General features: G+C 39.6%; 1 protein-coding gene and 1 pseudogene across 7 annotated transcripts in view; one reads left to right on the plus strand and one right to left on the minus strand.

Annotated features, from left to right (window-relative positions):
• The window catches only part of SPOP (speckle type BTB/POZ protein), a 65,536-nt gene that overhangs the window by 38,240 nt on the left and 223 nt on the right, over nucleotides 1–27,073 (minus strand). For 2 of the 7 annotated variants that reach the window (XM_028093698.2, XM_028093693.2), the window contains exon 2: nucleotides 12,895–13,071. The exons of 2 other annotated variants lie outside the window; for them this stretch is intronic. The gene's annotated coding sequence lies outside the window, so the exon portion shown is untranslated. Of the gene's footprint in view, nucleotides 1–8,707; nucleotides 8,728–12,894; nucleotides 13,072–25,844; nucleotides 26,084–27,073 lie in introns of those variants that run through there. 3 more of the 7 variants (XM_028093699.2, XM_088028316.1, XM_028093695.2) reach the window with 3 other exon arrangements.
• Nucleotides 6,063–6,212, plus strand: LOC114201185 (U2 spliceosomal RNA; annotated as a pseudogene).

Consider the following 27,073-nt stretch of genomic DNA (forward strand, 5'->3'; position numbering starts at 1 on the left):
AAAAGTAAATTGGAAAAGATTTTTTTAAATCGACATCAGGGAAATATTTTAAATAGACAATAATGTAGTCTGAATCAAACCAAAAAAAGCCAATGAATTCAGACCAGATCTTTTTTTTTTTTAAAGATTTTATTTATTTATTTGAGAGAGAGAGAATGAGAGACAGCATGAGAGGGAAGAGGGTCAGAGGGAGAAGCAGACCCCCTGCTGAGCAGGGAGCCCGATGCGGGACTCAATCCCGGGACTCCAGGATCATGACCTGAGCTGAAGGCCGTCGCTTAACCAACTGAGCCACCCAGGCGCCCAGACCAGATCTTCTTAATAATGAAAAAACTAGCTCTTGTTGGTAAAATACTTTTCCCAGTTGACTGGAATTATATAGCACTGGGCTTACGTAAGCAGAGGGAGGAGGAGGCTGACTTCATATACCCCAGCAAGAAAGCACATTTTATTTTATGATTTTTATTTACTTATTTAATTTTGAGAGAGAGGGAGAGAAAGCATGTTTTTTTTTGGGGGGGGAGGTGGGAGAAGAACAGAGGGAGAGGGAGAAGGGAGAAAGTGCTGGGCGTGGAGCCCCTCATAGGGCTCAATCTCATGACCTTGAGATCATGACCTGAGCCAAAATCAGACTCAGTTAGTCAGACACCTAACTGACTGAGCCACCCAGGCACCCCCAAGAAAGCACACTTTACGTACAACTAATACAGTAACCCAGCCTATCTTCAGGTTGTCAATCCTTAGAAAGGAACCAGGTTTGCACAGAGGAACCTTCTCTTACCTCTCCACCATCAGACCTTCTAACCTCCTGAAGACCTGTCCTCCATCCTTCCCTAATTTTATTCATTGCCCTTACAGGACTAATCCCTCCTTCTTTAATCACCTCAATTTTTAGTGCCTGAACTCAAAGATGGATTTTTTTTAAAAGAAAACTTGAGACTTTCTGAAATGATTTTAAGCTTTTTCTCCTCTTTCAATTACGTTTTGTCCTCTCTCTTCCTTTGCTTTTTGCCATCCCCAACCTTTTTTTCCCCCTTCCATTCTCTTGCTGATCAACAGTTGCTTTCAACTGCTCCTAAGCCTCTGGCATATTTATACTTTTTGCTTCTTAAGGAAAAGATACTCCCAAACCAAGCAAAATCCCATGCCATAGCCCAAAGGTCAACTAAGGGGGGAAAAAACTTAAAGTCAAAAATACTAACCATATTTTGCTGTCTTTCATTTTGGCATGAGGACCAGGAATACAGTTCCAACTACCAAATAAGACAGCAAAACCAAACTTCCTTTCACATTTTATCATCTTTATATCACTGAAATGTATCTGGGGCTGCCTGTTTCATAAGACACTTTGGTTAAGAATTGTAAGACCACTGAGAATAGGTAGGTACAGTTAGGTACGACAACCTAGTGGAAACCGCAGCCTCAAGATTCACAACAGAGGTACAATCCACGCACTACTCCCCCATCCTCCTGGTCTTCGTTAAAAGTACTTCTGAGGTCATCCTGTGTTAAATGCTTTAAGCTATATAACCATTTCCTCACAAATATCAGTCACTGCCTCAGTCTCCAAAGTACTCTGACATTCATGATCTTATTTGGGATTTTTAACAGCTCTGCGAGGCATGTGGAGCAAGTATTTTACAAATAAAGAAAGAGAAGCTCAGAGGTCATGATCACATGGCTATGAAGGGATCTGAATTCAGAACTCAACTCTTTTGAGTTCTCCTAACCCAAAACTTCATTATTCCTATGACTGATTCTTAGATCAGGTATGGTCTTTTATTCGACATGTAGGAAATGGAAAAATATCTGATAGAAGGTATATTTATATACTCTAGCTTTCAATTCCCATTTCATTTTCAAGAGGCAACTCTATTGAAAAGTATGCTTTTTTTCCTAATGAATTCTGAACACCACTATTAAGGGAGACCTGGGCTGATCATTGACAGGCTCATGCCTACTTTCAAGGCTGGACCCTGGGAACAAATCACACGTTCTAATACTTTAAGAAAGACTTTCCATACATTAGCACCTAACCATCCTTAATTTTTTTAAAAGGCGTTCTAACATGCCAGAGTAATTTTCTAGCCTGAGTTTCCAAGAAACTAGTGTCTTTCCCCCAAGCTCTCTCTCTCCATTGCCATAAGCTCACAGAATTGAAAAGCCCAATTTCTATCATTAATAGTGATTTGAGATGTATACCACGACTAGAGTACTAAGCAGCGCCGTGTGCCGCCCAAGTGCCTAAGCCAAAAAGACCCCGCTTTTCCTAGGGTTCCCATCTATCAGCAAGTCCCGTCAGCACTCTTGCTTCCTAACACATTCCACATTTATCCATTTCTTTGCACTTTTCTCTCACCTGAACTGGTGTTAACAGGTTTCTAATTGATCTCCATCACTAGAAAGGATACTGGCAACAAACCAGGAAACACTAACACTGGCATCCTCCAATCTAGCTTTCCAGTCTTACCCAATGTGACTGTTCACATTCAGTCAACTGCCAGACTCTCCAATTCCACTGCTCAGCCCACATTCACAACAGAACGTGGCTATACAGACCGGATTCCTCCCTAAGGATGTGGGATTACAAAGATAAATTTGCCACTCTATCTGTTCTTGGCCCTGTATGAACCTCTTTTCCCTTTCAAATTCAACCAAAACTTTACTGATTAAAACTGCACAGACATGATTTGAGTCTGATCCTCAAGATGTTTTTATTTTTTTTTTTAAGATTTTATGTATTTATTTGAGAGAAGAGAGAGCGCGCTCACGGGGGGGGGGGGGGGAGAGGGAGGGAGAGGGAGGGAGAGGGAGGGAGAGAGAGGGAGAGAGAGGGAGAGAGAGGGAGAGAGAGGGAGAGAGAGGGAGAGAGAGGGAGAGAGAGGGAGAGAGAGGGAGAGAGAGGGAGAGTGTGCACATGCGCAGGCACGAGCGGGGGAGCGAGTGGGGGAGCGGGAGAGAGAGAAGCAGACTTCCCGCTGAGCAGGGGGCCTGACGCAGGGCTTGATCCCAGGACCCAGGACTAGGACCTGAGCCGGTGGCAGACCCTTAACTGACTGAGCCACCCAGGCGCCCCCTCAAGATGTTTTTAAAAGGCTCCTTTATTTCCTGAAAACCCTCTCCTTTGAAGCAAAGATTTACCTTATCAGCCTAATCAAATTATTTTCAAATAAAGTGACCATCTTGAGAGGCCTATTGATTATTTAAATTTTGGAAGAGTAACTTTTCCCCACCTATACAAGCAAAGACAGGTATTTATCCTAAATCCAACAACTAATTTTTTTTTAAGATTTTATTTATTTGAGAGAGAGAGAGAGTGCGTGTGAGCGCACAAGCAGGGCAGACGAGCAGAGGGAGAGGGAGAAGCAGACTTGAGCCTGACGTGGGGCTCGATCCCAGGACCGTGAGATCATGACCTGAGTGGAAGGCAGACACTTAACTGACTGAGCCACCTAGGCGCCCCCCACCAGCAACTAATCATAACATTACTAAATATGTTTCTATTGCTGGAGCCCTAGAGTCAATCAACCATAAAGAATATTCATTGAGTATCTCCAGTCCCATGCTGAGCTACCAGCTTTAACACTACCAATTTCTTTGCCTGTTGTTTTTTTTTTTTAAGATTTATTTATTTGAGAGAGAGAGACAGTGCAAGTGCAAGGCGGGGCATGGGGGGGGAAGGTAGGGGGAGCAGAAGGAGAGGGAGAGGGAAAGAGAGAATCTCCAAGAGACTCCCCACTGAGCACAGAGCCCTACACAGGGCTCGATCTCATGACCCTGAGATCATGACCAGAGCTGAAAGCTGAAATCAAGAGTCGGACATTTAACTGACTGAGCCACCCAGGCGCCTGTACTTGGTCTGAATAAAGAGAAAATTGTTTCTGACCTTGAAGAGCCAGGAAAAGACTCAACTCATGGTTAAAAGAAGAACTGCTCATATTTTCAGGAACTGAGAGCTTCTCCTCAATATATGTTTTCTTCCTTTAAACAATTTCCCTACCATCTTTCACAGTACACTTCAACTTTAAATAGCAAGCCCTTTTGAAGTCACAAAAATTATTTCTCCATCTATTCAACCCCTGGATACCAGATGGAATGAAAACTCAGTAAAATCAATTTTAAAAATCTAGAAGAGTCAGCAAGGTATTCAAATCAAACAGGGAAGCTTTGGACTCTAAACACAAATTCATTCAAATATTAAAACTTACAGAACTCATAAATGAATTCACTTTTAAGGGATTGGGCCTCCAAAGTTACAAAATGTGGCCAAAAGTTACCACTATCACTTTATTTTTACTGCCAGAGGTAGTTACTTTAAGAACTATCTTACAAAGGTCAACATTTTATTGGGTCTTTCAAAATCAATTCTTCATAATGAGAAATGGACATCAGTTAGATAAATAGAGTAACAACAGAACAAGTCAATATATTCATAAGCTTCTGCGGTCCTTGGGACCCGAATTCTAGTGCAGGTTTTGCAGATGCTTTCCTAAATCTGACTTTTCTCAGCCTTAAATTGAGGATGACTGTCCAAGGTCTCTTTCAGAGCACAAGTCTATGCCCCTCTAGAAATAATGTTAAAATTACATCTGCCTTGGGGCGCCTGGGTGGTTCAGTCGGTTGAGCGTCCGACTCTTGGACCCTTGGTTTCGGTTTAGGTTGTGATCTCATGGGTCAAGGGATCAAACCCTGCATCAGGCTCTGCCCTCAGTGGTGTGTCTGTTTAAGGATTCTCTCCCTCTGCCCCTCCTTCCACTCGTGCGCAGACACACACTCTCTCTCAAATAAATAAATCTTTTTTTCAAATAAATCCTTAAAAAAAATTATATCTGCCTCTCTTCATATGTGCTTTCTGAAAACTAAAAGCAATACATACAGAGTACAAATAATTCAAAAGTGATAGGAAGCTATAAATGAAAAGTAAAAGCTTCCTTCCAGACCCCCAAATCCCTCTTCTAAAGCCTAAAGACAACTACTGTTTGTAGCTTCAGAAACAATCCCCCAAAATGCACAAAACCGCCATGTACCAGCAAACACACACACACACACACACACTCACTCCTTGGAGGCACACATAGACCTATCCTTTCTGAAGGTTGTAAAGAACTCCAGTGTACCGTGACGTGTGGTTTCCAGGGGTCTGCTACAGCAAACAACCCAGCAAACTGGTGTATCTGAACATACATGCAAGCAAGCCCAAGAGCCTGTACATTGTTTATTTTGATAGATAATGACAAATTGCCCTGTAAATGTTTTATATATATATGTATATACTCCCCAGATGACTGCCAGATTCATTGCACCTTTGAGCATCTACCCACTTGACAGATATTCATCCAGGATGGCCAGAGACAAAAAAACAGAAACAGAACCAGTGAGACTTAGACCAAAAAAAAAAAAAAAAAAAAGCTCAGAAATATCTCTTATGAAGTGGACAAACTTCATCCAAAAATACAGCAAACATGGTATGTGATACTTGTTTGTTTCTAAGATTTAAGTGCTGCTGTTTCCTTGAGATGTTTAAGAAGATATTGATAGAAAATAAATTTCAGGTGGGAAGCAAAAGGAGAGTAGTGAGCAACTTGTATTGCAGCGTCTATGTGAATCCCAAGAACACAGTTTTTAGATCAGGATGTGGATTTAATAACATGTACAGCTAAATTCCTTCATATATAAACTGGCTGTTTTCACCCAGAGAGGTTTATCAACACAGAAGTCAATTTAGTTCCTTATCTCTGTCATTGGCAAAGGATCCCTACGAATTCGGCAATTTATCCCCAAATTAAATGGGATAGTGTATGATTCCAAAGGTGACAAAACTGCTAATAAACCACGTAGGAAGCAACTCTTGACGTGTTCTTAAAGTGTTCATCCACTTTGAAAATTACCTTAATTTAATAGGAGGTATTTACAAAAGACCATGTAAACATCAGGTGACTCTCAAAGTGTGTGTGTGTGTATATGTGTGTGTATGGGGGGGAGCACATGAGTTTCTAAACACAAAATATATACAAAAGTTCTCATTTTACTTTCCTATAATTTATTATCAGTATTATGTCTTTATCGCTTCTTGGCCTTTTGGCTAAGATCAAGTGTAGTATTACATCTTCAATTGCAGTATGCTATCACATTTTGGGGGAAAAACAAAAAATATGTTAGTGTTACACTGAAATGTAAAAAAAAAAAAACAACTTTTTTTTATTTTAGGATCAGGGAAATGCAGTATATCTAATGCAGTATGTTCTGTTTTCGGCAGGAGCTCCCTCTAATTTTATAAGAACACTGGGAAAATATAATTTAGGAACACCTACTATGAGATCATTCCCAATACATTCTCCTCTCCTCACTCAAGGAAAACAACCACACCCAACACTAAATCTCTCAAGAAAATTGCCCCCAGTTTCTTATATCATCAGGGGATCACTAAAAAAGACACACAAAAAGCCTCATAATCTTAAGCATCAATCCAAGCACTCAGAATCAAGGCCAACCTTACACACACCTACATACCAAACTAACCAAGCACAGCACATCCTACACTGAGGGCCAGAAGCATCTCTTTCAAAATGAGAGTTAAAAAGAAAAAAAGAAAGAAAAAGAAAATAAAAGAGAGTGGTTTTCTCAGCCCTTGCTCTGACTATACCACAAATGATCAATGGGTCCCAACTCCAGACACTGGACTCAAAGCAGATAGTTCCAGGTATCCAATGAGCATCAACTGGGCAAGGAAGGGGGAGTTAACTAAATGGGATGCAATGTCAAACACAAGGATTACCTGGCGAGGGTCCTATGATATTAACAAAAAATCACTTGAGAGGTCCACAAATTTTGCCACTAATTAAGAAGCCCTTACCTGTAAGGCTTATGATTTGGGTAGGTCCTTTAAGATTGCAGCTGTAGAAAAATTAAAGTCTTCTAGGAGTTGGCAAATTCTACCTAGTGGAGTTTAATGTCCCATCTACCAGACTGAAGTCCTTAGTAGATAAAAATTTTAGGTTAAGAGTTTTCAAATAACAGTTATAAACCAAACAAAAACAAATATTCTAATCACATAATTGAAGAGGCAGACCTCAGACTGAGATAAAATAATTACGTCCTTCACTGCAATCTACTGTTTCCAAGACAGTTAAGAATCTGTTTCTTGGATTTGAGATTGGTATTAAGTGGCAATGAATCAAGGACAGAAAAACAAAAGACTACTTAAAACTAATCCAAAAATCAAAGACATTCAATTTAATACTGAGCTTGCACATACTGTCAAGAACAAACTAAAGCAGCATTTGGGTTGAGCTGCTATGTTGAATAGCAGACCACTATGACCTAAGAGGACACAATGGCTTATGATTGGCTACAGTCTGGGAACCCAAATGCATATTTATTGGTTACTGCCACAAAAGTTTATCCAATCAGATCACGTAATACAAATAACTTCCAAAAGTAAGTAGTCTGGGTTTTTTTCCACTGTATCAGTTTTTAATTAACATGTACTCTATGCAAGGCACAGCAGTCAAGGCACAGTCCAACAGAGAAAGGGCGGTGTCTCAGTTTTCTACTGTTGCATAATAAACTGCCAAAATCTGATGTCCAATGTCCTTGAGACTTCCACATACTTTATAATTAACTCAATCACTTCTATTTTTTTTTTAAGATTTTATTTCTTTATTTGACAGCCAGAGAGGGAACACAAGCAGGGGGAGTGGGAGAGGGAGAAGCAGGCTTCCCGCTGAGCAAGGAGCCTGATGTTGGGCTAGATCCCAGGAGAGCCGAACAAAGGCAGAAGTTTAACGAATGCGCCACCCAGGTGCCCTCTATCACTTCTGTAAGTATCTCATGTCCATAAACTCTGACTTTTCGGGCGCCTGGGTGGCTCAGTTGGTTAAGCAACTGCCTTCGGCTCAGGTCATGATCCTGGAGTCCCAGGATCGAGTCCCGCATCGGGCTCCCTGCTCAGCAGGGAGTCTGCTTCTCCCTCTGACCCTCCCCCCTCTCATGCTCTCTCTCTCTCAAACAAATAAATAAAATCTTTAAAAAAAAAAAATTTAAACTCTGACTTTTCACAACTGACATTAATTTAGCTAATTCAAAATATCTTTATAGTTGGCAATAAAGATGATACTGTTCTCCTAATTCTTTATTCTAGAATGAAATTATGACCTCCACTTCAATCCCTACAGTACTTGAAGGAGATGAAAAATTATTCAAAAAGAAAAAAATAATTATTTTAAAAAGTACTATAAAAAAGTACTATACACATTTACAGTGAAATCACTCACAATTTATGGGGGGGGGAGACTGGAGTCAGTACAGTGCTCACTATCCAGTTTGTAGACTCTTCAGATCTTTTCTTGCCTCTCTGCCTTCAAGTAGTGATAATCAAATTAGGAGAAGAATGGATAAATTTAAATCCACCCATTTTAGTATTTGTGAGCTTGGTTAAGGAACTGGAGACTAAGTTTAGAAAAAATTGTTAAAATGAGGTTTTGGCATTATATAAAGCTCTAACCAGATCCTTTTAAAAGGATCCAAACTCTGGACGTACTTTTTTTTTTTTTTTTACAGTTTTTATATACAGTAAAATTAACCTTTTTGTCTACACTCTGTGAATTTCAACAAAATTCACGTGTAAAACCACTGCAATTAAAAAAAAAGTTTTTATGTAAATTTTAAGACAACAACCATAAGTAAAAGAATTATTTAAAGCACTTACTTCAAAAGACAAAATTTCTACCAAGTCAAAAGCAGACAAAACAGGACCTAAAAATTTAAACAAGGATTTACTGAAAATGGAGGAATACCGGCCCCTCTCCACTTTTGCTCCTGCCTTCTAGCCAATCCAAATCACTACAATTGCCCCCATTTCATTAATTCCCATGGCTTCAGTCACCATGTACATGCCTCTCTCTTCTCTGCTGCAAACCAGCTTCCTGCTACTAGACATCACGTGACTATCTCATAGGCATCTTAAACTCAGCAGGTCCAAAATGGAAGCCCATCCTCCCCCCAAAACCTGATTGCTTTGAGCGATCCTACCATTCACCCAAGGGCTCAAACCAGATATCCTGGAGTTAGCCTTAACTCCCCACTCGCTCTCACTACCCATACCTCCACTTCCCATCCCCCAATTTAGTCATTCACCACGTCTTGTGAATTTTACCTCAGAAATATATTTCAAGCCCATTTGTTTCTCTTGATCCCCACAACAAACAGCTTAATTAGTTCAGAACATTATTATACTGCAGTATTACCTTAATTAGTGCAACACTTTGTTTCATTCCTGCAGAGTAAGCTAGTGCTTGGCACAACATCTTTGCACAAAATGTTTTCTCTATCCAGAATGCCTTTTCTTCACCTTTGTAAACAACTACTCTAATCTCTCCAAGTAGAATTTAAATGCTTCCTCCTCCCCACTTCCAATGTGTAAAATCTCTTGCTGCTGTAATTACCTGCCTTTCTCACTAGACTCTGAGTCCCAGAAGGGCACTCAACTATGATATTTACCTTGGCAAGTCTGGTGTCTAGGCAGTGCCCAGCAAATAGTAGGTGCTTAATAAATGTTTGAAAAAGGAATGACTCTATCATGATCCAGATAAAATGGCCTCAAGGATTTTTACTTCCCTTTGCTAAGATTCTATGCTTACCAAGTGACCTTTTGCTTAATACAACACAGTAGTTACTAGCTGCATGATCTCAGGCAAGTTATTAAAAGAAACCTCTGTGCCTCAGACTCCTCACCTATAAAAAAAATACAGGTAAGAATACTTCCTTCATAAGGTTATTATGAAGATCAAATGACTTATAAACATGTAAAATGCTTAGAGCAGTGCCTGGGACACAGTAAGTCCTCAGTAAACATTAGCTATTATTAGTTTTTGCTAATAATACCCTGACACTAGAAGGGGAATGGACTGAGCAGACATACGTTTTCTAGGTCATGGAAAAGACCACCCCTCAATGAAAATTAATAAAATGGCATTCTTGGGGCACCTGGGTGGGATCAGTCAGTTACGCATCGGACTCTTGATTTTGGCTCAGGTCATGATCTCAGGGTCCTGAGATCAAGCCCCATGTTGGGCTCTGCGCTGGGAATGGAGCCTGCTTAAGATGTCTCTTTCTCCCACTGTGTGCCACCCCCCCATAAATAAATAAATAAATAAACAAACAAATAAATAAAATGGCATGCTGGTTTATCTGTCAGCCCCTTATGAGTTTGTTTAGCCACTTTTCCCTGAGACCAATCAACTCTGGTGACACTGAAGAGACGGTTCACTTGCAAAACTTTAGAAAGTATCCTGAATCCTGAAGACCCCATCATACTGAAACCATCCTGAGAGGGCTTATCAGAAGAGCTAGTTGGTCACCTTGTGACAGCTTACCTTGGTTCTCTCTAAAACACAACATTTTGGTCAAAAGCAGTACAGTTTAGTGAAAATAATGTGATGCTAGGTGGGAGACACTTAAAGTATGCCACTAATGAGCTGTGAACCTGACTGTGCACTTATATTAAGTTTTTCTTTTAATTCCAGTTAGTTAGCATACAGTGTTATGTTAGTTTCAGGTGTACAATATAGTGATTCAACACTTCCATACAACACCCTGTGATGATTGTGCACTTTTAAATAGAGTCTCTGAGTTTAAAAAAGTATTAGTCAGTTCTCAAAAGGAGGTAAAAAGTGGTGTAATTCAAAATAGAGAGTAAAAAAGAAATCCTTAACATTTTGCTTTGGAATGTATTCTGTAATTTTTCCTATAGATTCATATCCAAAATTTTATCTGGGCTAAACTTATAACAAAATGTATTTACATAGCATGGCCATACATTAAAGTCATCATGGGAGTGAATTCAAAACAAAAGGAGGAGGCCAGCATGAAATAAATTCCTATGAATAACAGGAAGATCATTTAAAACTATTATTATATAATAATTCCTCTCAACCTCACAGCATCCTCTTGAGGCTCAATCATAGCCATAAAATTCTTTCAACCAAAAATCTCTAAATGTCATTCAGAAATAAAAGATGAGAACAACTGAGTTTCCAAAGGTGAATCATTCTAGACCTGGGGAGCTAGGAGACAATCAACCAACTGAAGATTTTTGCTCTCACAGATGTGGGGGTGCATTAGTGTGCCTAAGGAGCTAAAAGTGGGTATCAGCCTAGCTACAGCCCAATTTATGTCATAAAATCAAGGTATTCTTGAAAGGTTACATACAACCTCAGCACCAGAAAGTACTTCAGCGACCACCTTGTCTAAACTCTTTGATTTTATAGAAGAAAATAAGATCCACAGAAGTTGCAACATATCTGTGAAATTACATACTAAATATTTAAGTACTGGGAAGTTCACCTATTTATTTATTTATGATATAACTGACATGTAACATTGTTTTAGCTTTAGGTGTATAACATAATGATGTAATATATGTACAACACTACAAAATGATCACCACAATAAGGTTAGTTAACGTCCATCAATACACAGTTACAAAAATTTTTTTCCTTGGGATGAGAACTTTTAAGATCTATAGAAAGTTCATTATTTAAATAACACATTTAATAATACATTTACATAAATAAATAACCTTCTCCTACACTTCTTGTAAAAAAAAAAGAGACTTTAATGCATTCAGTTTAAATTGGGCCACATCTATGTATCTGCTCTATCTTCTAGTTCTATACTGAACAACTTCAGATGTGCTAAGAATAAAATCAGTCCTCTGGAATATAACTTCACTCCCATACAAGCCTCTCCACTACAGCCTCCTCTCCAATTAGTCTGCCGGTTAGGCTGTTTAAGCCTGTGTGTCAGCTCACACACACAGTCATGTGCCTTCCTCAAATCTGGTCATACCATTCTGAAAGCCAGGAATATTCTCCTACCTCTTGTTTGAATATTACCCTTCTGGATCCAGGTCAAGTTCTACCTTGTCTTGAAGCCTCTCCTGATCACCCCAGCTCCCTCTGAATTCCTATCATACTTATTGTCCACTTTCTTGGCAGTTAACAAAGGTTACTTAGAATCCCTTACTTGACAATTAATGTAGGATGCCGAGGACTGTAATTCTTCTGTGTATGTCTTTCCCTACCCCCAAATTCTCTTTAGGTAGGTCTAGTGAGACCTAAGAATAGGTACTTAAAAAACAAAACAAGTTATCAGATGGAAAGGGGAAAATGGCTGACAGAATAATAGATTCTTTCCTTTATTAAAATGTTCTTTAATGCTGTTTAAATATCTTTCCAACTATAAAAATATCTGAAGAATAATTATGAAAAAATGGAACACTGCAGACCCTTTAACACAGAAATCCCACTTCCACTTCCAGAATCCATCCTAACGAATCAATCTGATCAGTATATACAAATATTTATGTATTAGGATGCTCATCAGAGCATAATTTACAAGCAAAAACTAGAGAAAAAGGAAGTTCATTTGTATGGAACTGACCAAATATGATGCATTCATACAACAAAACTCTGTAGAGGAATTCTACGTAGTTATTTTAAAAGATTATTTTTAGGGGCACCCGGGTGGCTCAGTCGTTAGGCGTCTGCTTTCAGCTCGGGTCGTGATCCCGGGGTCCTGGGACTGAGCCGCACATAGGGCTCCCTGCTCTGCAGGAGGCCTGCTTCTCCCTCTCCCACTCCCCCTGCTTGTGTTCCCTCTCTCGCTGTGTCTCTGTCAAATGAATAAATAAAATCTTAAAAAAAAAATAAAATAAAAGACCATTTTTAGTGACATGTAATGTTTTAAGTTTTTCTTTTTTCTTTTTTACTATTTTTCTATTATTTTAAAATCAGAAAAAGGAAATCTTTTCATTCTGAATAAAAAAATACAGTATAAATTTTGCAATTACGTACATCTCATTTTAAGAACTCATGTGTATAGTGCATTACTCACATTTACTGCTATCACCACCACTTAAGGAGTGATGCACCAGCCCATGAAGAGAAGTAGTCCCTAACAATGCACCAAGGTCAACGTGCAGTTCATTTCCCTGCTGTTTTCATGTTGTTTCTTCAAGCCAAAAGTTTCTGAAGTAATTTACCAGCAGCTTTCAAAACGGAAGTTTCTCACCTACGTAGAGGACATTTCCATAAGTGGTGACAGGAGAGCAATGAGTCAGGTTATCATCAAGTCGAGTTATATTCCAAAGGTCGACCGTCACCTCCACTCCATCGTCAGACAGCCAACGTGGAGGGGAACTACCACTGACTGAGCCTTTCTGGTGAACAGATTGAAGTCCGGGGGACACTAAGACCAACATGGCACTTGGTGCCTTTGTGTTGACAGAACTGCAAGGTCTGGGGCTCCTATCGCCATTCTATTTCAGATGCTCATCCAACACTCTCTACCTAACCAAGGATCTCTTGGAATATTCTCTACTCCCTAAATACCAACTTCTGAAGTTTTTTCTCTGAACTCCTATTCCCGCTACCAAGTGGAAAAGAAGAGTCAAGATGAAAAAGTGCAAAAGCCCTGAAGGAGGACTTAGCTGGATATATTGGAAAAATAAAAAGAAAGCCAGTGCAGCTTGATCCTGGTAAACAAAGGAAAACACTGTACACGAAACAGGCAGGAACCACATCACAGAGGACCTAACAGGTTATGATAGAGACTTTGGATGTTTATTTTCATAGAGTTTGCCGCTCCTATGGTGAATCAACTTTATATAAATGAGACCTAGATCTATCTTTCAAACCTCATCTGCTTTGCGAAAACCCAGTGCAACAGATTCAACTGCCTGCCTGCTAGGCAGCCTCTCCTAAATGTCAATACATGCAAAGCCAAACACTATCTTTTTTTCCAAAGCAGCTCCTCCTGACTATTTTATATCTGCTAACAGACCGATCATTCACCCAGGCTTGGTATCTCAAAGCTGTCTTGCATTCCTGGCCTACTGTCCGCCCCCACTCCTTACAAGCTCTCTGGGGCCTCAAACCTCCAACTTACTCTCTTTTCTCTTCTCTAGTCCCACCGCCACAATTCCAGTTCACACTAGCACCAATCCCTGTGCAGTTTGCTGGAACAGGCTAACCAGTTTCCACACCTCCAGTTCATTCCATCAAATCTATCCTATGTGATGTCATTTAGATACTTTTAAGACCATCATAAGCACATGATATACAAATTTATTACCTCAAGTTCTTACTTCAAGCCCCACTCATATATCTGCCTACTTAACATGTTTATACTTAGCCACGTTCGCATCTCAAATTTAACATGTCTAAAATTGAACTCCTGATTTCTGATCTTCCCTCCAAATCCCACACCTACCCCCCCATTCTTATCTCCCACTCCCATCTCAGTAAGCGGCACCTCTACACATCCAACTGCTTAAGCCAGAAAACTGGGAGTCAGTCTTGACACTCTTCTTCCTCAACCCCCACATCCAATCTATAATTAAATGGATTCTTTCTTTAACATACTTCTCAAATCCATCTACTTTTCTCCATTGCCACTGAGTCCCACCTGCAAGATTCTTATTTCAGCGGTATGAGGTGCAGCCCGGGCACCGGGATTTGTAAAAGCTCCTCGGGTAACCAACATGCAGCTCCGGGGGAGAACGACTGCTCTGCAGGTTCTGGACCCCCACTAGCCTCTCTGATCTCACTTCGGTTACTTTCTCTCTTGCTCACTTAACTCCAGCCACAGCTGGCCTCCCTGCTTGTTCCTTGACCGTGCCAGCCACATCATTCCTCATGGCGTTTGCCTTTGCTCTGGTTCACTCCTTCAGCTTCTACAGAGATTTACTCAAATATTACTTTTGTAGTGCTTTAGTGAGACATTCCATGGCCCTTCCACTGAAAATTGTAACCTCCACATCCACCCCAACATACCCTATCTCTTTCTTCAGCTTTATTTTCCTCCTTGGGACATACTGCCTTCTAAAATACCATATAATTTATTTATCTTATTTACTGCCTGAATATGCATTTCATGAGAGCTGGGATTTTTGACTCTTTTGTTCCTTATATATCCCCAGTACCTAAAACAGCATCTGGCACAAGGGAGGTACTCAGCTAATATTTAACTTCCCCAGCAAGGCCTTTTCAGATTCCCCCAACTAAAGTGAAGTACCCCATTATTCCCCAATAGTAATTTATTCCTTTCCTTCATTAACAATTTGTAATTACATTTGTGTTTATTTGTTAAAGCTCCCTTCCTAGACTGGAAATTCCAAAAGAATAGGGATTTTCTATTTGGTTCACCATTATATACGCTGTTTTTCATGCTGAAGTGGCACCAAGTAACTATTTTAAAAAATAGCCAATGAATGAATTAATGAATGGGGCTGAATACATTTTCTGAAAGCACACTCTGATCGTGTTATTTTTCAATCAAAATCTTTCAAAGTCTCTCCATCATTTACCACATTAAAGCCTAACTATCTGGCCTTTGTAGAAGACCTTTCATGTTCAGGGCCAATTTCTCTCCTATCTTAGCTCCTATTATCTCAGGCGTCTGTTGCTTCAGCTATATTGCACTATTCATATTCCCAGTACACACCCTATACTAACAAACACTGCATTTCCCTACCTCCACATTTTTGCTTATGACATTCCTTCTGCCTGAATTCCCTTTCCATCTCTGCCAATCAAAATTCCAGCCTTCAAAATACCTACCCTTCAAATCCAGCTCAAAGGTAACCTTCACAAAGACAGTCCTGACTCCCACCCCAACTTCCCCAACTAAATGATCCCTTCCAATTCTAAACACCAAAATATGTAATACTGGTTTAATTCCCCAATCATTTCACAACATACCCCTTCTCCACCTTTTATAAAACCTTTCATTTACAGTCAATAGATATTTGTTGAAATGAAGTCAGTTAACACCACTACTACTGTCTCTGTCATAAAGCATATTTAAATGGGGGTGGGGAGAATGGAGGTTCTCTTTAGCAAGACCTTTAATAATCAAGAGATACAAGGCTGGAACGGCAGATTCCCAGCCTTAACCTCCCCTTCTATGGCTTTTCTGCAAAGGCAAGATCTTCCCAAATTTTTGGACCTCAAGTTTTTTAACGTATTCAACTGCTTGAAAAAAATATTAACTTGCATGTGCTACTACCAGGACAGAAATCCTATGGGCTATATTAGAATGGGTTACCTGGGGAAATCAGAGGGGGAGACGAACCATGAGAGACTATGGACTCTGAGAAACAAACTGAGGGTTCTAGAAGGGAAGGGGTGGGGGTATGGGTTAGCCTGGTGATGGGTATTAAAGAGGGCACATATTGAATGGAGCACTGAATGTTATCCGCAAACAAAGAATCATGGAACACTACAGCAAAAACTAATGATGTAATGTATGGTGATTAACATAAAATTAAAAAAAAGAGAAAAATAAAAAAAATGGGTTACCTTAAGATTATCACATGCATGAAAGAATTCTGGCTGAAAGATCTGGATACCGTAAGCTCTGCTGTTTGAAAATGATCATGACTAGGAAAACACTTCTATTCAACAAGAAATCTGAAACTTTCAAAGTATTCCATTCATTTCTACATCATGTTAAATGATGGCCAAAAACAGCAGTAGCAATGCAGTAAAATCCTACCATGAAACATTTGTTGTACCTCAAGTAATAGACCTTTGTTTCCCTACCCACACCCTCTCATAAGGCTGTGGTTCCCAAAATGTAGTCCACGGATCCCTGGAGGTCCTTTTCAAGGAGTCCATAAAGTTGAAACTATTTTCATAATACTAAGAAATCATTTGCCTTTTTCACTGCATTGTCATTTGCACTAGTGATACAAAATCCACCATGGGTAAGACTACTGGTGCTTCATCATAAATTAAGGTAATGGCATCAAACTGTACTAGAGTCTGGTGTCTTTCACCATCATATACTGGTGATTTTTTTTAAGTCAATTTCACGAAGAATGTTTTTGATGAAGGAATAAATTTTCTTAGTAAAATTTGAGCTTTTAATAAAAAATTAGAATTCTGTAAATCTTGTAGCCGCCTGACAGATTCCTAATACTTACTGACTTTTCTGATGAGATGGGTGATGATATTAACTAATGTGGTTTTTTTTTTTTAAAGCAGGCTCCATGCCCAGCACAGAGCCCAACAAAGGGCTTTAACTCATGACCCCGAGATCAAGACTTGAGCTGAGATCAAGAGTCAGTCTCTAAACCGACTGAGCTACCCAGGAGCCCCTACTGTGTTTTTTTTATTGCATTATGAAATGTGTCATTTGGAAAATTTGCTTAACTCAATGAACCAATATTTCCCAAACAACCAATGCATGTTATCAAATCATGAATGGGTGAAAAACCCATTCAAAGTGTAAGACAGAGCAAGGGATCTTTTCTTTTTTTAAGATTTTATTTATTTTTTGACAGAGAGAGAGCAAGAGCAGGAGAAGGGTAGAGGGAGAAGCAGGCTTCCCACCAAGCAGGGAGCCCAATGTGGGGCTCCATCCCAGGACTCTGGGATCATGACCTGAGCTGAAGGCAGACGCTTAACGACTGAGCCACCCAAGTACCCCCAGACCAATGGATTTTAATGTAAGAGTAACATCAATGATTTCAGTTTCCACACTGCAACTTAACTTTTAAGAAACTACCAATTGTTTGGGCTCCTGGGTGGCTCAGTCGTTAAGCATCTGCCTTTGGCTCAGGTCATTAACCCAGGGTCCTGGGATCGAGCCCTGCACAGGGCTCCTTGCTCCGTGGAGAGCCTGCTTCTCCCTCTCCCACTCCCCCTGCTTGTGTTCCTGCTCTCACTATCTCTCTCTCTCTGTCAAATAAATCAAATCTTTAAAAAATAAAAAAAAAAATTAAAAAGAAACTACCAAGTGTCAAGTTTTGTGTAGAAGAATATGCACAACTGTCTGAAAATACTTCTCCCTTTTCTAACTACATATCCCTTGTGATTATATTTTCTTCAAATACTTCAATCAAAACTATCAATCACATCAGACTGAATCCACAAGCAGATAAGAAAATCCATCTTCTCTTAAGCCAGATATTTAAGATTTGCAAAAGTGTAAAAAAAAAGTAACATTTCTCTAATATATTGAAAAAGTTATTTTTCATAAAGATTTGATGTTAACATGAGAGAGGTTTTTTTTAGCTAATTATTCATATATTTTAGAGAGTGAGAGTGCACGCTGACGAGCGAGGGGAAGCAGAGGGAGAGAGAGAATCTCAAGCAGACTCCCTGCTAAGTGCGGAGCCCGACACACAGCTTGATCCCATGACCCTGAGATCATGACCTGAGCCGAAACCAAGAGTTGTATGCTTAACCGACTCAGCCACCAAGGCACCCCTAGGTAATTAATTTTTTAAAACTGTTTTTTATTTTAATTTTTAGTTTGGTAAATATCAATAGTTATAAACCACATAAACAAAAGCTCTTGGAGTCCTCAATAATTTTTAAAAGTATAGAGCCCTTAGACTAAAAAGTTTGAGAACCACTGCTCTAAGAGAATCTGTCTCTGATTCCAGCCACCCCCAAAATTGCCATTTGTAGCAAATCTTCCATTCCCCATCCTCACCCAGAGTTGAACTTGGGGCAGACATCTGGCCGAGGGAAAATCATGCCTTAGATTGGCCAAATCAGATATCATTCAGGAATCTGAATTAAGCCTCATGGATACTGAGGTCTATTTATGGCAGAACGCTAGAGTCCATTAAGTCTTATTGCTGAAGTCCTTGGAACTGTTTTGGTTCCAGCCCTAAGGTCTTGTTGTTCAGCTTTTCCTTGGATTCTACTACAACTACTTCCTTTTGAAAAATCTTTTATATGTTATTTTAAATAGGTTTCTTTTTAAGATTTTATTCATTTGACAGAGAGAGACGCAGCAAGAGAGGGAACACAAGCAGGGGGAGTGGGAGAGGGAGAAGCAGGCTTCCCGCGGAGCAGGGAGCCTGATGCGAGGCTCGATCCCAGGACCCCGGGATCATGACCTGAGCCGAAGGCAGCCGCTTAACGATTGAGCCACCCAGGCGCCCCGTTAAATAGGTTCCTTTTCCTTATGATCAAGAAAGCCTTAACACCACAGAACTTCAATACTGTTACCAAGAATGTTTTATTTGGTGTCCTTATCTGAGACACCAAATTATAACAAGGTTCTCCTCCATTTGAAGATCATATCCCCATATAAAATGAAAGTCATTCCAACAAAACTAAAATTTGAATGGAAATTATAGGCTTATTCAGAACAAGAGACAACCTTAATGGTCAGCTGCTAGATTAAGGGAGGCTTGGTTTGTTGGGTGTTTGTTTTGTTTTTTTTTTTTCTTTTTGGAGAAGGCCATTATATATCATGTCAATATATTTTAGACAGCCAATGGCTTCTTTAAAATATACTAACCTGACAGGGTTTTTCAGGGAGGCTGATGAACAGAAAAAGAACAAGGTAGGGAGACCTGCCCTACCAGATATGAACAATTATAAAGCTAAGATAATTAAGGCAGTGTAGTACCAGTACGAGATACGTAAACAGACCAACATTACAGAACAGGGAATACAGAAACATGTAAGTGGCATTATAAAGTCATAAGGGGCAGACGATGATGCTGGGATACTGGGTTATCCTTATGGAAAAAAAATTAAATTCCTACTTCAGGGTTATCCTTATGGAAAAAAGTTAGATCCCTACTTCACAGCAAACATCAAAATAAATTCTACCTGGATCAGAGACCCAAATGTGAAAAACAAAACTTTAAAACTTTTAGAAAAAAATACAAGATATAATTGTTACCTGCTTGTGTTCCCTCTCTCGCTGTGTCTCTCTCTGTCAAATAAATAAACAAAATCTTAAAAAAAAAGATAAAATTAAAAAATTTTAAACACACCCTTAGGATGGCTACTATCAAAAAAAACCCCAGAAAATAGTAAGAGTTAGTGAGGATACAGAGCAACTGGAACCCTTACGCACTGTTGGTAGAAATGTAAAATGGTGCAGCCTCCATATTAATCAGTATGGCAGTTCCTCAAAGAAATTAAAAATAGAAATACCATATGATTCAGCAATTCCACTTCTGGGTATATACCCAGAAAAACTGAAAGCAGGATCTCAAAAGAGATAGCTGAACACCCATGTTCAGAGCAGCATGATTCACAGCGGCCAAAAGGTGGAAGCAACCCAAGTGAACACTGATGGATAAATGAATAAACAAAATGGGGTGTATGCACACAAAGGAATATTATTCAGCCTTAAAAAGGAAAGAAATTCTGACATGTGCTACAACACAGATGAACCTCAAACACATTATGCTTAGGGAAATAAGCCAGATATAAAAGGACCACATGACTCCACTCATAAAGTAACTAAAGTAGTCAAAATGATAGAAAATAGTACCTGTTTCTAAATACCAAAAATTGTGTAAATCTTAAATTAAGGAGATGAACGATTACACACATTTTTCTTACAAACAGACACACTAGAGAGAATTAGAGGCTTTCAGGGAACTACTGCAAGCCCTTCTCTAATGTAGCTAGTGCCACAGTAGGAAGATTTGTGCCAAGAGCTTCTTAGAAAGAAAGAGTCAAGAAGAAAGGTCTTCACAGTCAAGTAAGGGTTACTGCCTGAACATTTGACTCCCACTCTGAGTTCTGCACCCAGCTCTCCCCAAGCGGCATGACCAGCTTTGCCACACAGAACAGCTAGGCAACTCCTGCCAATTCTATTAAAACGTGACTACAGTTGTAAGAATGAAGGCCCAAGCATTTCCTGAAGAGATTATACTTCAGAATCTTTTTTCCTATAATGTGAGCTTGTCAAAAACAAAAGGAAAAGAAGCTATTGGATCTTTAGTGGCAAATGTGTCAGCATAGCCTTTCAGAGTGATTCACCATGCCTGAAAACAAACACCCACAAAAAACAGGTATGCTTCCCTGAATACACAACCAGATTTTAATATGGGGCCAGTATTGTTATGAAACCAGGTTGAGAATAACCTCATTAAGTCTGGAAGTAAATACGACAAGATAGTAAAAAAAAAAAAAAAGAATTTCGGATACATATTACAATACTGTTATTATCAGGCCTTGAGTAACTTGAAATCAGTTAAGATTACTCAAAATACCACTACATGGTAAGAGTCTAATAAAACATTTCCTGCTAAGGCAGGAATTAGTCCAGCCCCTAAAACCAGCTTTAGAATGCAGTTCCACTGTACCTTTTGTTTGTATTAACCTTCATTAGTATGATGGATTTTAAGAAAACACTGTGGATGTGCCAACATTTCTCCTGAGTCTACAGTACAGGACAGAAATCTACAGGATTCAGCACTGTTCCAGACCCTGAGTCAAGACAGTTAGATATCAGAGTTCATGGCCTATCTGAAAAATTTCCCTAATTAAGAACAATTTGTCTCATTCCTTTTTTTTTAATGATGAAAATCTAGTGATAATGAAAAAAATATGCTATCACAGCATAATCTTACATAACACTCCGTGTGGAGAACCATGTAGAAATGAGGAAAAGGGAGGAAAGACAAACACATACTTGTGCACGTACACGCTAAGATGCTTTTACAGAACACTCAAACCCCACATCTCCAAGAAAGCTTATAAACACAATTTCCGTCTCTAAATTCCATTTTGTGTACCTTTCATCTCGGAAAAAAAGCAAGGTTGCTCATGAGAGAAGAAATTCCCAGTTTCCTCTACAGCAAACCTTATACTGGAGAGGTAGGGGGAAGGCAATGCTGTCTTCAGAGGTACTACCTGTCTTTCACAAAGAGTATTCAAAACAAGGCATCTGTGAGGTCTAAGATCCAGAATCCAGCAATGTCTGTGGCACAGAGATGAGTCAAACACTAGGTGCATTGTGTTAGAATAAAGGCACCTTCAGTTTTTAGATGTTGGCTCCAGAAGCTCCATGATGAACAACATAATAAAAGGGAAGATGTGATATATATATATAAATCCTACATATGGGTGTGTATACACACACATATATGTATCTCTCTCTCTCTCTCTCTCTCTCTCACACACACACACACACACACACACACACACACACACACAGATGAGGGTTCCACAACTAGGACAGGAAAAACACAAAGTGAGGCAGGAACTTCTTGTACCAGAGGGCAAGGAAGCACTCATAAACCAAGCTTAAAAGGTTTCTACAAGCCAAATATGGAACATTTTGAGCTTCAAAAAATGTCTATAATTGTTGGTAACATGTAGAATAAATTAAGGTCCATGAATTTACAGTGATACTAAAGCAAAGAAAGTGAGAAAAACAAACAAATCATTTGCCACCATTCGAGGTGATTATTATACCATCTCCTTACTCAGGAAACTGTTAAAAGGAAAATTAAGAATTTACCTAACTTTTGATAGAAATTACAATTATTCCTGATGAGAGAAATCTTTACAGAAGATTGAAAGCTAATGTAAAAGGAACAGCAGAATTAGAAAATTATCATTTTGCAACAAGATTCAGACAAGGATCACTATCATTAGGTGACAGACTGCTGGAGAAGTAGAATAATATCGTTCCAAAGTGTCACCACTCTACAGATTACCTCCTAACTACAAAGGGAAAAAAGTGTCTACACTGGAGATATGGTATTTATCATTTTAAACAAATTATCAAACAAACTAAACATCATTAATAATGGGATATTATGACATTATTTCTCTTATTGTGACCCAATATGAGGCACAGAGCAACACCTATGAAGAATTCTTACCAAAAGTATTTAATCTGAATCTAATCAGACCATAGACTTAAATGCCAGTTTATAGGAAATATGGGCATAAAGGAACAAATTAAATGAAACTGTGAGGAAATAAACAGAAAATTCCAGAAGTAATATATTCTACAAGACAAATGGCTTGGTCTCTTCATAAAGGCAATTTCTTGTGGCTCTAGATTTAAATAAACTGCTCTAGCTTTAAAAAGACTAAAGATACATGTTTTAAGAAAAATCTGAACTTCAACGGGATATTAGATGGTTTTTAGGAAATTACTGTTAATTCCCTTAACTACGACAATATATCCTAAGAACAATTAAGCAAAACAATATCTTTAAGAAGATGCATCTAAAGTATTTAAAGTATGAAAGTATTAAGATGTTATGATGTCTGCAATATGAAAATTTATGTATTATATAAACATACATGCACATATATACATAAAGCAAATATAGCAAAATGTAAATTATGGAATCTAGGGGCTAATTGGTATAAAGGTGATAACTGTACTATTCTTTGAATTTTTCTGTATTTTTAAAATGTTTTACATAAACAGTTGTAAAAGGGGGGGTGGGGAAGGGCTCAAAATGCACTTCCTCCAGAAAGGCCTCCCAAAGGGAACTCTCCTCTAAACCTTATCACTCTTACAAAGTCCTCTCAACATGGAACACAGTGTATTACGTTCCCATTCTAACTGTTCTCCATTTCACATACTCAGTAGATTTGGTTTTCTAACAAGACTGTGAGCTCCTTCAGGCCCATGCATTTTTAAATTCTTTTCCATTTCCTCACAGCTCATAATGAAATATTCTACAATCAGCAGATTTTAAAAAGTACTAGTACCAATATCTTGTGAAAGCACTCAGTAAAGCACCTTTAACTAACTGGGTTAGCTTTTCAATTCCTCAACAGAATGGCAGTTCACTTGTACAAACAATTTTGAGTCAAAACTATCAAAAGGAGATCATAGAACATCACTTATGGGCTTACAGAATTTTGCACAGAGAAACTAGCATCTAAGAGTTAAAGGAAGCATAAGTTTTACATGTCTTCTGAGAAGTGTCATGGATTTGCTGTTATCCAGGCATATGACTTTAGTCTCATGACATTACTCTTCAGTCGAACACTATCTTCCACCACCACTCCCATCTGCAAAACAGCTGATGGTATTTATCCACAACTCCTGGGTTGTAATGAAGCTTAACAAGCTACATAATGAACTTAAAATCTTAGATAAAAGACTGTACAAAGATAAAAAAACATTTTGATAATACAGTACTGGTGAGGAAAGAGGTAGACTCACAACACTACTGGCAGGAATATAAATTCGTACAACCTCTACGGCAAGCAATTCGGCAGTATCTAACAGCATTAAAAATGCATATATCCTCTGATCCAGCACTTCCACTAGGAATTTACCCAAAAGATACCCATGTACCTAGAAAGTACATGCAAAGAATTAATGGTAGCACTGGAAACAACCTAAGTATCCAATAATAAGAGCTGGCTGAATGATGGTACATCTGTACAAGGGACTATCTGTCATCTTTCAAAAAGGAAGAGGTATTCTATTACTGTATGGAATGATGGCCAGGATATACTAAGTGAAAAAAGCAAAGTGCAGAATAATGGCTATAGTATCTTACCGTTTGTGTAAAACAGTAAATATATACAAAAACTTAAAAGGGTACATAGTTGTATATGCTTGTAAAAGCACTGACTATCTCTGGAAGGGTCAACAAGATACGGGTAACAACAGTTTCCTTTGCAGAGGGCTTAGGAGGGTTTAACTAGATGGATGAAAAGAGGACAGAGAAGGAAGATTTTTCTCTCTGTGTACCTTTTGAATTTTGTTTCATGTGTGTTACCCATCTTATTTTTTTAACGACTTATTTTAGAGAGCGAGTGAGAGAGAGTGCATGGTGGGAGAAGGGAGAGAGTCTTAGCCGACTCTGAGCTGAGTGCAGGGCCCTACGCGGGGCTCGATCTCAGGACCCTGAGATCACGACCTGAGCCAAAACCAAGAGTGGGATGCTTAACCGACTGCGCCACCCAGGCGCCCCATGTGTTACCCATTTTAAGATTTTATTTATTTGACAGAGAAAGACACAGCGAGAGAGGGAACACAAGCAGGGGGGGTGGGAGAGGGAGAAGCAGGCCTCCCACCAAGCAGGAAGCCTGATGCGGGGCTCGATCCCAGGACCCTGGGATCATGACCTGAGCCGAAGGCAGACGCTTAATGACTGAGCCACCCAGGCGCCCGTGTTACCCATTTTAAAGAGACTTTTTAAACGTGGCTCTGCACCAATACAAAGTGAGAATACTCATCTTAACCCTAAAAGCAATCATGCCTTCACACCACAAAAATTCCTGAATAAGGCTTCAGTAAATTCAACCAGATGAAATGCTTCCAGATAAAAACAAAGGATCACAGATGACAGAAACCTCCTGAGAAATGGCTACTTATTACCTCAATAGTTTTATTTCACTTGCACCAGAACCTGATGCAAGTCTGGATATAGGCAACACTGAACATCTTCCAGTTCACTAACCACTATTAAGAGCTCTAACAGAAGTCACCAAAGTGCCAATGGACACCAACCATCCCCACCCTAAGTGTGGAGCGGTCACGATAACTTATACTCCTTAGTCTTCACACAAGGAAAACAAGATGAGTCTCCAGAACTTTCCAGGAAACAGGATGATATATGCCCCCCAAATTCCTGTGCTGCTTCTGTGTCATCTCCTGGCTCCCACTGCAACCATGGCAACAGAAAACAGCACAAAAGACAGCTGAACCTTGCAAAAGCCAGGGTTAAAAGGGGAAGTGAAATATATATATATATATATATATATATATATATATATATATATTATACACTCACACACACACACACACACACACACACACACACTTTAAGGCCCCAAAACATAAGGTCCTACAGTTAAGAATGGCAGCCAAAAAAGTCTTGCTAGAATACCAAAGAAAGAACACAAAGGGAAGAAAATAGAAAATAAGGCTTACTGATATCACCCATCCTGTTATCCAGATAGGAAACAGGTCTGGCAAAGATAACTGAAAAACACACAAAAAGCTGTCCCCCCCCCCCAACAATTCAGCTATTCATTTCATTGCTATTCAGCAAACCTTCTGTTTGTAAGAATTCATCATTTCCTCACCCTGTTCTGATGCCAGAGGGAAGAAGCATCCAAGTATCCAAGAGTGGCCATACAGCAGCAAATTAAGGACCATGAATAATCTGCCAACTGAAACCTAAGTCCTAGATCACTGAAATACTACGGTACTTTAGAGTTCCTTATTTTACACTGCTCTTCGGTATTTGCAAATGGGCAAGAAACATCACTCCCACTGCTTAAAGTTAAAACCTCCACTGGGTAAGTTACCCTCCACTAGTAGTTTCAGATTGCTTTTGTTTTCGTGTGATGTTCACAGAGCATCAATAATGTACAGCTAAAACGAAAGTGCTAAGGAAGATCCTTTTTTTTTCTTTAAAGGAAGATCTTTTACAAAAAAAAAAAAAGAGGCAAATAGGTCACAAGAAGGAGGGCTAGAGATGAGAACCCTGATGTCTTGATTTAGTTACTGCTCTAAGCCTTACACCGTGTTCTTTATCTCTACCTCACCTAGTTCTACGATTATAATTAAGAATCTTACTAAAAGGTAGTCCCCTTTCTTTTTTGTGACCCTTAGTCCTCCCTAGAAAAGCCACCAAAATCCCCTGCCAGAATAATTGAATGGGTTGGGGCACCAACTCCTAAGTTTAGGGGATGTTTGCATTAAAAGTACAGCATGACTGGGAGGAAAGAAACGTAATGCTGGAACTAGAACTTGCAGTGACAGTTTCAAAAGAAGGGTCAGCGTGGGGCACGTTGGCTCTGGAAAGCGTTAGTAGCCTGGGAGTCTCTAGGGCAACACGAGATGCAAATCCTGCTTTGTCAGTAAGTCCGTCAAATAATTTAAACTCTCCCTTTTGGATAGGAGCAACAGGCGCGCTCTCTGGCAGCCCACTGTCTGGGCAGAAGGCGGGCGCGTGGTCAAGGGGCTCTTTATCCCGCAGGTCCCTGCAACACAGCGATGCGCATGCGCCCCGGGGGCAGCGAACAAGCACCCCTAGCTCGTTCACACTCGCGCATGCGCAGTCACCCATCTCGCCGCAGGCGACAGCTCACTATTTGGCAAGGGGGATGGGGCTGGGAAAATGATGGGGGGGGGCTGAAGGCAGGGGGCGCATTTGTGTCTCCTGAATGCTTGGGATTGGGAGAAGGAACGGTTGATTAGGCTCTGGCATTCCCAGGCCACGTAACCCAGGATGTGGGATATGGGACAGAGAAGAGTATGTGTGTGGCGGGGGGGGGGGGTTGGGGGTCAGTCACCTCTTAAGGGAGGC

This window comes from Eumetopias jubatus, unplaced genomic scaffold (genome assembly GCF_037043125.1).
Source record: "Eumetopias jubatus isolate StellerSeaLion01/CBP00866 unplaced genomic scaffold, mEumJub1_p1.0 scaffold_10, whole genome shotgun sequence".
NCBI classification, from domain to species: domain Eukaryota; kingdom Metazoa; phylum Chordata; class Mammalia; order Carnivora; family Otariidae; genus Eumetopias; species Eumetopias jubatus.